The sequence below is a fragment of the Balaenoptera acutorostrata genome, chromosome 5 (genome assembly GCF_949987535.1).
Source record: "Balaenoptera acutorostrata chromosome 5, mBalAcu1.1, whole genome shotgun sequence".
Classification (NCBI taxonomy): Eukaryota; Metazoa; Chordata; class Mammalia; order Artiodactyla; family Balaenopteridae; genus Balaenoptera; species Balaenoptera acutorostrata.
In genome coordinates this window covers 107833223-107843364 of record NC_080068.1, presented here as the reverse complement: position 1 = coordinate 107843364, position 10142 = coordinate 107833223, and the positions used below count along the sequence as shown (strand labels likewise).

The window sequence follows — 10142 nt, the reverse complement described above, 5'->3', positions numbered from 1 at the left end:
CACCAGTCATATTAGATTAAGGCCCACCTCACTCCAGTACAACCTCATCTTAACTAATTAATATGCAATGACCCTATTTCCAAAAAAGGTCACATTCTGAGATATGGGAGTTAAGACCTCAACGTTTGATTTTTTTTGGAATGCAAGTCAACCCATAACACCAGGGCCATCCCTGATGCCTCTTCTTTCTGGGTGCCTCCTGTCTAAGCCTTGAGCAAGTCTTGCCAATTTGATGCTTGACCCTCTCTGATGCTCCTCTTCCCTTGCCACCAAAGCCACGCTCACCCACCTCTTTGATCCACACTTGCCTTCTTCTTCAGTCCACAGTCCATAGGCAGCCAGTGCATCTATTAATGAGAGTCTCAGATCTGTTCACAGATATTCCAGTTCTTCCCATCTACTGGGAACACGGGAGGTCTGCACTTCTCACCCTGATTCAAGTCAGGAATGGCCATGTGACTTGCTTTGGCCAATGAGCCATGAGGGGAAGTGATGTGTCTCTTCCAAGTGGGAACTTTAAAAGCCGGTACAATTTGCCACCTTTCATTCAAACTGCCAAAAATATTGTGGGTACAATACACAGTTTCAGATAGAGCCTCCATCAGCTTGGGCTCCTGATTCACTAGAGCAACCAGAGCCCCCTGTTGGCCCAGGTGGGATATGTAGCATGAGCAAGATGGTGAGATTTGGGTTTGTTTGTTACTGGGGCTTCACATAGCTTATCCTGACACGTACATTTTAAAAATATGAATCTGACAGTGCTCCTACAGACCACCTTCCCTGGTGAGACAGTCTCAGGATAAATTCTAAATTCTTTCCCATAGCCTATGAGAGCTTACATGTTCTGGCCTCTGGCCACCTTCCCACCTTCAGCTTTCCCCACTCTCCCGCTTACCTCTTTGTGGCACAGAGACACCCACGTTTTTTTTTAGATTCTCAAATATGCCACATTTTCCTCCAGTCAAAGGGTTTACACGTGCTGTTCCCTTTATGTGGATGTGCTTTCCTCCCTTCTCTTTGCTAGAATGTAAGCTTCAGGAGGGCAGCTGTTTGCTTTCTGTTTTTTCACTGTGGTATCTCTAGATCTTAATGGCTATCTGGTACATAGGACACATAACGGTACATAGGATATGTACCTGGTACAATAAATATTTATGAAACGAAACTGAATGAATGAATCTTTGCCTAGCTAAATGCTACCCTTCCTTCAAGCCTCAGCTGGACATCACATCGTTCATTTTACTATTGTTTGGTGATGCTGTTTTGCCTAGTAGTGAAGCCTCTGGGCTCAGGAGTAAGACTCCTGGCTCTGCCACTTGCTGGTTGTGTTACCTTCAACATTTTCCTTTAACCTCTGACTTTCAGATTGTTATCTATACAAAGGGGGAAACATAGTACCATTGTGGTTGTGTCTTCTGGACCACGGATGGCCCAGGATGGCCACAGTCTCAGGTTATAAATATCAATACACTCTCTCCAAACTGGGTGTGAGCCCCTGAGGGCAGGAACGAGCTTCCTGGGGCCCTTAGCTCTAGATAGAGCCGCCAGAGTCAGCTTCTACCCAGCGCTGGGCAGAGCGGCTAGGCTGGTGGAGCTCAGCAGCAGGTTCCCCAGCCCCTCCCTGGCACGAGCCGCTGGGCCCACTGCGCACGCTCAGGCCTCCCCTAAACTCCTCTCGCAGCGGCAGAACAGCTCCCGGCCTCTGCCCCTGGCGGGGGCGGGGCAAACGCTGGGCCCACCCCTCTGACTGGCAGGAGGACGGACCAACCGGAGGGGCGCCCCGGCTGAGGGGCGGGGCCGCGCTGCGAGCCGGGCGCCGGGCTGCCGCGGGAGCTGCAGCCGGGAGTGTGCGGCACGCGCCGACCGGCTGCCCTAAGCACGGTCACCCGCGTCGCTGCATCTCAACCCCCGCCCCGCCGGGCCGCGCGCGCACATCAGCCCGTCTTCCTCATTTGCTTCTTACGATTTTTTTTTTTTTTGCATGCATCCTTTTTCTGTTCCGTTTTGTCCTTTTTAAGGCGGGGGCGGCGGCAGCGTAAGCTCTGGGCGGGGAGGGGGGCGGCCGGAGGATGCGGTGCGGGGCTGCGCTCGCTACGCCCGCTGCTGCTGCTGCCCGGCTCGGGCCTGAGCACCGAGCAGGTGGGTACAGGTGCGCCGGGGGGCGGGAGGCGCGCGATGGCCAAAGGGGAGCCGCGGACTCCACGACCGATGGGCTGACCCATTGGCAAGGGACGCAGTGACCAGTGCCGCCCCGCCCCATCTCCCACCTTCCCCGCCCCTCCTCCAGCCTTCGCGCCCCCATTTGATCCCATTGCCACTCTTGCATCTCACCTCCGAGGTCCTGCACCTTTCCGCTCCCATCCCCCAATCCCCTCCAAATCCCCCTGAAGTCTCCCAGCCGGAGGACTCTGCGTCGCCTTCCTACATACACCCTCTCCTTCTCCCGCCCCCAGCCCTCTCTTTCTTATGCCACCCCCATTTCCACTCCTCTCCCCATTCCGTCTCCAAGCTAAGGAGGGGGAGGGGGATCCACCGGGTGCCTCCCGGGAGTGGCGCGGGGGGCGTGGCCGGCCGGTTCTCCCTGGATCCCACCCACTGAGTAGGTCTGGGTCCCACGGATCTCTGCCGAGGTGGTACAGAGGAGATGGAGCCCCGGGCCGCGCCGTGGAGGCAGGCGGCGGGGAGGGCGAGGCCGCCCCACCCCACGCACAGCACACGCTGCCGCGGCCCCTGCCACGCACACCCCCACGCTGCTCCGCCCACGTGGGCACCGGGGAGGAGGCTGGAGAAATGCGAAGAAAGGCTGGTACCCACCCTCCTGCCTGGCCGGCGCGCCCTGGGCGTACTCTGCCTCCGGAGATGGCGCACAGAGATTGGCTCCCGCGGGGCCGGGCACCTTGCCGGACGCCCTGCGTTCAGGCTAGCGGCCGCTCGGGCCCGCCGCGCCTTCGCCCCCAGCCGCCTGACTCCATCGCTCCATCACTCCACCCTCCTTGCTTCGGGCTCCTGAGCCGGCCTCGTCATCCCTGATAGAGGCTGCTTCCCAGGCTGGAGCCTTTCGCCTAAAGACACCCCCCTCGCCTCCGCACACACATACACCCCCACCACCACCTCCCCTCGCCACACACTCTAGTCTACCCTTCTTCTGAAGTCTTGGCCGGCCTGGGCTCTCCGCCAGCGTCTGCCCAGCTCTCTAAGCTCCAGAGATACTGTATCTAACCCTGGTCCTCCTCCGCCCCCCACACCCCTTCCATGCACACTCACAGGCACACTCTCCTTAGCTTTTGCTCTTGCTCTTCCCTCTGCGGGAACTCCCCTCCTTTAACTGGACAGCTCCTTCTAGAGCAAGGCAGGGAGAGCGCCATGCCACGCCTGAGCTTTCCTGTATGGCAGAGCTGGACATACTGCCGCCCGATCAGATGGCCTCCGCCTCCCAGACCAGACTAAGAGGTTCTGGCGGAGGGCGGGGGAGCCTAAGCCCCTCGCAGAGGGATCCACCCAGAGTAAATATCCGGCCTAAGTGGGGGGGCCTTCCCCCAACTCAGGGTGACCTGGTATGGGGCGAGGCTGTGGATGGAGTTGGCTTCTTCTCCAGGGCCTTGGGCAGGTGGCTGGCTCTTCCATGAGCCCGGATGTATGAAGAAGAGGGACAGGTTTGGGGATGGGGTGGGATGGTCAGGACCCCCCCACTTCCCGCCCCAGGATGCTTGCCCAGCAGGGCATTGTCAACTCCCAGAGACCTGCTGGTCTGAGCAAACTTTTCGTTTTGTACAACTCGATGGAGGTTTATGGATGGCTGCACAGTTTTTGTTGTTGAGACGCCTGCATGTGGTCAGAGTCTGGGGGCAACTCTTGCCTTGAGTCTTATCACAGCAAGAAGCCCCTCAAAGGGTCGGAGTGTGGGTCCCACAAATGAGCTCATTGCCATTTTCATCCTTCACAAACCATCCATGGCTCCCACTGCCTCCATGACCTCCCAAGTTCCTCACATCCCGGCTTCCCTGGCCCACCTCTTCCTCTCCCCACCACAATCTCAGCCACACATGCCAACTCTGTGTCCCCAGATGCATCTTCCCACTTAGGTTTTCCCCACGTGCTGTGTTTTCTCCCAGAAATGATCCCCTCCTTTGTCTGTCTGGAGAACTCCTATTCATATGACAAGGCCCAGCTCTCATGTTACTTCTCTGCGGTGTTCCTTGACTCTGCCAAACAGATTGTGTAGTTCTCTCCCAGAACCTTATATCTGTACGTGGTATAGTATTTGTGTCATTTTTCCTTAAGCAGACCTTGCCCACTAGAGACTAGGGGCACAGTGAAGTCTGAGAGGCAGCCCCTCTTTGGGGGGGGCTCCATTTTCCTGGGGAGGCCTTCATACTGGCACCGGTACTGCCAGCGCTGGAAGAGAGACATGCACAGAGGGAGAGAGCATGACAGCTCCCTTCCCCCGACCTGAAGGCTTCATGAGGAGGAGGCACGATGGAGCCCGCTGTCTTAGCACAGAGCAAGTTGGGGCTGGAGAGGAGCGGCAGAAGGAACAGTTTCTGAGGAAGGCATAAACCAGCAGTGATTGCCGCTGTGTGCTATGGCTATTTGTTTACCTCCCCGAGGACGGGCTCTCCCTCTCTCCAGGCTGTAGAGCCAGACTGCCTGGGTTCCCCTTCGGGCCCTGCCCCTTACTCATCTGTGACTGGGCAAGTGCTTCCTACCTGGGCTTTCTAACTAAAATGGGGTGCCTTCCTCAGAGAGATTGGGGGTGACTGCGGTGTATCCTGGTTCTTCTCTGTCGGCCTCCTTCCCCACTGTGGTTGGGTCAACCTGCAGGGCTGCTGAAGCTGGACTCACCTGTGCCTGTTCCTTATGGCTGTGTGATCTTGGGCAAGAGGATTAACCTCTCTGAACCTCCATATCCTGTACAAATGAGGGCGGTGGTCTGTCTTTGGCTGAGTTGGTGTGAGATCAGAAGTGTGGTCTCTGGGCATTGGAGGCACTTAAATAAGTGGTCATGACAAGGAAGGAGGGTGTCATAAGTGATTTGAAAAAAATAAATCCTTTAGCTTTGTCACAGAGCAAATGGCCTGGTTAGAGGCCCTCTTTGTCCTTCGCAAGCTAACAGCGTCACGCCAATAAGCTAAATATTCAATAAGCAGGAATGAAAGATGAAAGGGGTGGGTGCCATGTTGACTAATCCCACCTGTGCAGACTTGTGTGAGAAGGTGCTGGGAGCTACATGCAGCAATCCTGAGCTCAGAGTCCACTGGTCCCAGAACGGTTCCTTCGATGCCTCTTTCATCTAGACTTTCTCCCTGCTCAGTGTTGGGGTGCAGCAGTTACAATAATTTCCACCCAATTCTTAGGAAAACTCGTTAAAAATTTTTTGTTTTTATTGAAAGATAGTTGATTTACAATGTTGTGTTAGTTTCAGGTGTACAGCAAAGTGAATCAGTTATATATATATATATTTCAGATTCTTTTCCATTATAGGTTATTACGTATTATTGACTATAGTTCCCTGTGCTACTATGCAGTAGGTCCTTGTTGGTTATCTGTTTTAAGGAAAACTCTTAATGGAACTAATGATCATGAGCAGTGGCCACAAGCTAGGTGAGGTGGGCTGTGAGGGAACAGGGCTGGGTTAGAGGAGCTGCATTGAGAACCACCTCACACCTACTGGCTGTGTGACTTTGGGCAAGTCACTTAACCTCTCTGCGCCCAGTTCCTTTTCCTGTGATGTTCACATAGGGAAAATAGCTCTCTATTGTTGCTTAAACTCCCACTCCTGCCATGAATTATCTCATTTAAACTGCACAGCACCAGGCAGGGTAAAGATTATGTGAGCCCCTGACAAGCAGGGGCTGCGTCTGGAGGTGGAGGTGGAGGTGGAATTAAGCAGTGTGTGTGTGGGGTGGGGGTGTGTGTGGGGGGATGTTTCTCTCGCTCCAGAGCTTAGATGTTGCTCCATGAAGCATGCTGATTCCAGTAATGGAAAGAAAACCTTCCTACAGGGCTAGTGAGAGAAATCAATCAGAGGAGCCTTCTCAGTGCTTTTAATAGAAACATGTTACCTTAAAGCCAGTAGTAGCTACTGGTGTTGCTGTAGCCTGAGACTCAGAAAAAAACCCCAAGGCTGGCCAGCAGTGGGACCTTGGCTTGTCACTCTAGCCCTGAATGCCTTCTGAAAATGTTTTCTTTGCTTATGCCTTTCCAAAGCCAGATGGACAGCCCAGGGACCATGGGCCAGCAGGGAGGGGCAAGGACAAGGAAGGGGGTCCTGGGGGCCTCATGGTGTGAAGGGCAGGGGGCAGGAGCCCCTCCTGTGGGAGGTGGGAAGGGCAAGAGTGTTTGCAGAGAGTAGCCCAGGAGGTAATTAACATGCTGGTTCTGAATCAACCTGAAAGCAGCAGAGAGAGGGCGCAGGGGTGCTCAGAGTGAGGGAGGCGCCAGCTCCGCAGTGGGGACAGCGGCTCTGTTCTCGTCTTTGGTGATAGTGTTTATTTTCAGAACCGCAACAAGGAGTACTGTGCCTCTCATTGGTCTACAGAAGTGAATTGAGATAAATGTTGTTTTTCTTAATTGTAACAATTAACATTGGCTGAGCACTTACCAAGTGCCAGGGTGTCCGCAAGCTCATTGGCCCGCCGTTTGATTTTGTAAAGAAAGTTTTACTGGTACACAGCCATGTCCATTTGTGTACCTACTGTCTATGGCTGCTTCTGCCCTGTATTGGCAGAGTTGGGCAGTTGGAGAAGACACCAGTAAAGCCAGAAACATTTACTACCTGGTCCTTTACAGAAGTTTGCCACCCTCTAGTCTGTGCTCTCTCCCTGGTTTGAGTTCATTCAATCCTGAACACAACCCCAGAGGGAGAAGCCCTGCATTTCCCATTTTACAGGTGGGCACAGAGAGGCTGTGAAGCCTACCCAGGGTCACAGAACTGGTAACTGGGGAAGCAGGGATTTTTTTCCAGCAGGGAAAGAATTTATGTTTTTTATTAGCCTCTAACAGAATCTTACCATGTTCAGAGAATGTGGTCTGTATGATATCTATTTTTTAAAATTTGTTGATAATTTCTTAATGTCCTAGTACCTGACCAATTCTTAAAATATCTTTGTTTCAAATATATATAATATTTAATATTAACCATTTCTAAGGGTATAGTTCAGTGGCATTAAGTACATTTGCATTGTTGTGCAACAATCATCGCCATCCATCTCCAGAACTTTTCCGTCATCCCAAACTGGCGGCCCATGTTCTTAACCATGACTCCGTCCTGCCTTGTGGGAGTTTTGTAGAAAAAAGCAAACATCAGCAGCATGATAATTTAGCACAGGAGGCGTTGATGGCGGCCTTGGGTTTGAACGCCAGCTCTGCCGTATGCTGACCGTGGATTATCGTCTGTACCCTTTGAGCCCTCCACAGCTCAGTGTCCTCATTTGCGAAATGGGAATAACCCCAATCTCCATCCTTGCCGTCCACGTGGGTGTAAGGATGAAATAAAGAGCAGAGGTGAAGGCCCAGCCTTGTGCAGTGGACAGTCGCTGTGATGCCGTTCCCTGGAACAGCCGCACCCTTAATCAGTCGTTAGGTCAGTCTGTCCTCTCTGTGTGGCTCGTGGTGTCCCCTTTATCCTTTCCAGGTCTTGGAATCATCCTCAGGACCCGTCATGTGTCCCAAAGCCCCCAACTGGACCTCAGAGGACCCATGTGCTGTGTGGAGGCAGGTTTCCTGCTGTACTTTCTCCCCTGTGGCCCAGACTTGGCTGAAGGGCCACTTTAGGGAATGAAAGGAGGTTCTGTTGTGGCCATCCCGGGGCTGCCAAGGGCTGCCCATTGTGGCAGTAATGCCCTTGTGTGTGCCAGGTCAGGGGATGCGCTGGCTCAGCCTGCTGGCCCCCAAGCCTCCATCTCGGCTGCATTTTGATTCAGGAGCCCTGGACTGGCCCCTCGTCCCTTCCTTAGGGCTGGTAGGGGTGGGACACACCACTGAGGAGTGTCCTGCTTCCTATGGAGGATGGGAAGACCGTGAGGATCACAGGCTTCGATAGTGGAGGTGAGAGTGATCTGGTGAAGTATCAATAGCTTTCTGCTTCTTTTAACATTGGAAAGTCCGTCTTCTCTCTTTTCCTTTTCTATTCTGGTACTTCTGGAGGCTGATCACTCCTATCTGCTTTCTGAGACATGGGGTTTTACTTTATTTAACAGGATCATGACCTGACCCTTCTGTTGAAACAATTCTTTTTTCCTTCCCTTCCCCTTTTTTTAAAAAATTGAGCTGAAATTCACACAACTTAAGATTAACCATTTTAAAGTATACAATTCAGTGGCATTTAGTACATTCACAGTGTTGTACAGCCAACTGTCTAGCTTTAAAACACTTTCATCATCCCCAAGGAAAACTCCCTTCATGTGGAACACTCACTCCCCCTCCCCCTCCCTCAGCCCCTGGCAACCACCCATCTGCCTTCTGTCTGTATGATTTCCCTATTCTGGAATTTCATATACGTGGGCTTATATAATATGTGGCCTTTTGTGTCTGGCTTCTTTCATTCAGCATAATATCCTCAAGGTTCATCCAGGTCGTAGCATGTATCCGTACTTCAGTCCTTTTTGAGGCTGAATAATATTCCATTGTAAGGATGGACCACGTTTTGTTATCCGTTCATTTGTTGATGGACTCTTGGGTGGTTTCTACCTTTTGGCTACTGCGCAGAGTGTTTGAAGCATAGCTTCAAGTGTTAAAGCTTTCTTTCTGGGGCCTTGGCTACCAGGCTTCTGTTGTGGTGCTTCCACTCTCTCCTCCCACTGCTCACTGATTCATCCGTTCAGCCCCTCATCAGATGGCTATGAATGTACCCTCTTTGCCAGGCTCTGTGCTGGGAACCTCCAGCCTTGACTCGCTCTTGACATCCGGAGAACGGTTGGTAGACTTCTCATTTTCCAAGCCAGGGTGCGGGAGCACCCTGAGGCAGGAGGGCCGGCCAGGGCCCAACCCAGTGGCCCGAGAGGCAGCTGGTACAGCATAGGGAGACTTTCTGATGGTTCCTGGCATGTACTGGACTCTCCTGCCCAGAGTGTTGTGTCTGCTGCTTGCTGCCTGGCCTGTTCATCTCCTGCCCTCGCCAGAACTGGTTTCTTCTCACCCTTCATGTCTCAGCTGAAATTCCCCCTCTTTGGAGAGGTCTTCCCTGCCCTTCTCAGGTAGATGCCTGCCTTCCTCCTCCACTGTTATTCTCCCCTTTGGCACCCCGTTTCTTCTGAAATCATCATGATCTGAAATGCGTTTTGTTTCCCCATTTGTGATCATTCCGCCTGAGCTAGAATGAAAGCACCGTGAGGGCAGGAACCTCGACTGGCATGTTTTCTATCTCTCCGCACAGGATGTTGGCATGCAGTAGGTGCCCAAGAAATAATTGTTGTTATTGCTTAGAGTCAGATGTGAGTTAATTTCCTAACTCCACCTTGGTAGCTCGGTGATCTGGAGCGTGTTACTTAATCTTTCCAAGCTTCACTTTTTTCATCCGTTCAGTATGGAGAAAGTTCAGTGTCCCTAGCTCTTGGGGTTGGGGTGAAGGTCAGAAATAACTGTGCAGACGGACCAGAGCATGTTGGTGTACAGTAGGTATTTGTCAGCTGGCGCTGCTGACACTGGTGGTTCCAGAAGTAGTGGTCATAATGATTGTGAATGGGCCTCCTAAGTCATATGCTCACTTGCCCTGGGGAATGGAAAGCACGCACTGGATTTCAAAGACTCTGTAGGAAAAAGAGAATGAGAAAGATCTCAGTAATAACTTTAACATTGATGACTTGTTGAAACAAAACTGTTGTGGATATGTCCGGCTAAATGAAATGTATCATTGAAATTAGTTTCGCTTGTTTATTTTTACTTTTTTTTTAATGTGGCTGCTGGAAAATTTTAAATTTTACCTGGGGTTCACATTGTATTTTGGGGGGCAGTGCTGCTCTAGACGCTATGCTCCTCAGGGGCAGGGACCAGGCCCAGAGGATGATGGCTCTGCCTTCTGTGAAGTGTGTGGCCCTGGGCCAGTGAGTTATGTTTTCTCCATGCTTCAGTTTCCTCCTCTGTAAACAAGGCGCTCAGTCTGATAACAAAGAGTGACAGTGCACATTTGAGGGCCTCCTGTGTGC

General features: G+C 52.2%; 1 protein-coding gene across 2 annotated transcripts in view; it reads left to right on the top strand.

Moving 5' to 3' along the window:
• Nucleotides 1-2062: 2062 nt before the first annotated feature.
• JAKMIP1 (janus kinase and microtubule interacting protein 1) overlaps nucleotides 2063-10142 on the top strand; it is a 121860-nt gene continuing 113780 nt past the window's right edge. For both annotated transcript variants that reach the window (XM_057546911.1, XM_057546912.1), the window contains exon 1: nucleotides 2063-2139. The gene's annotated coding sequence lies outside the window, so the exon portion shown is untranslated. The remainder of the gene's footprint in view (nucleotides 2140-10142) is intronic.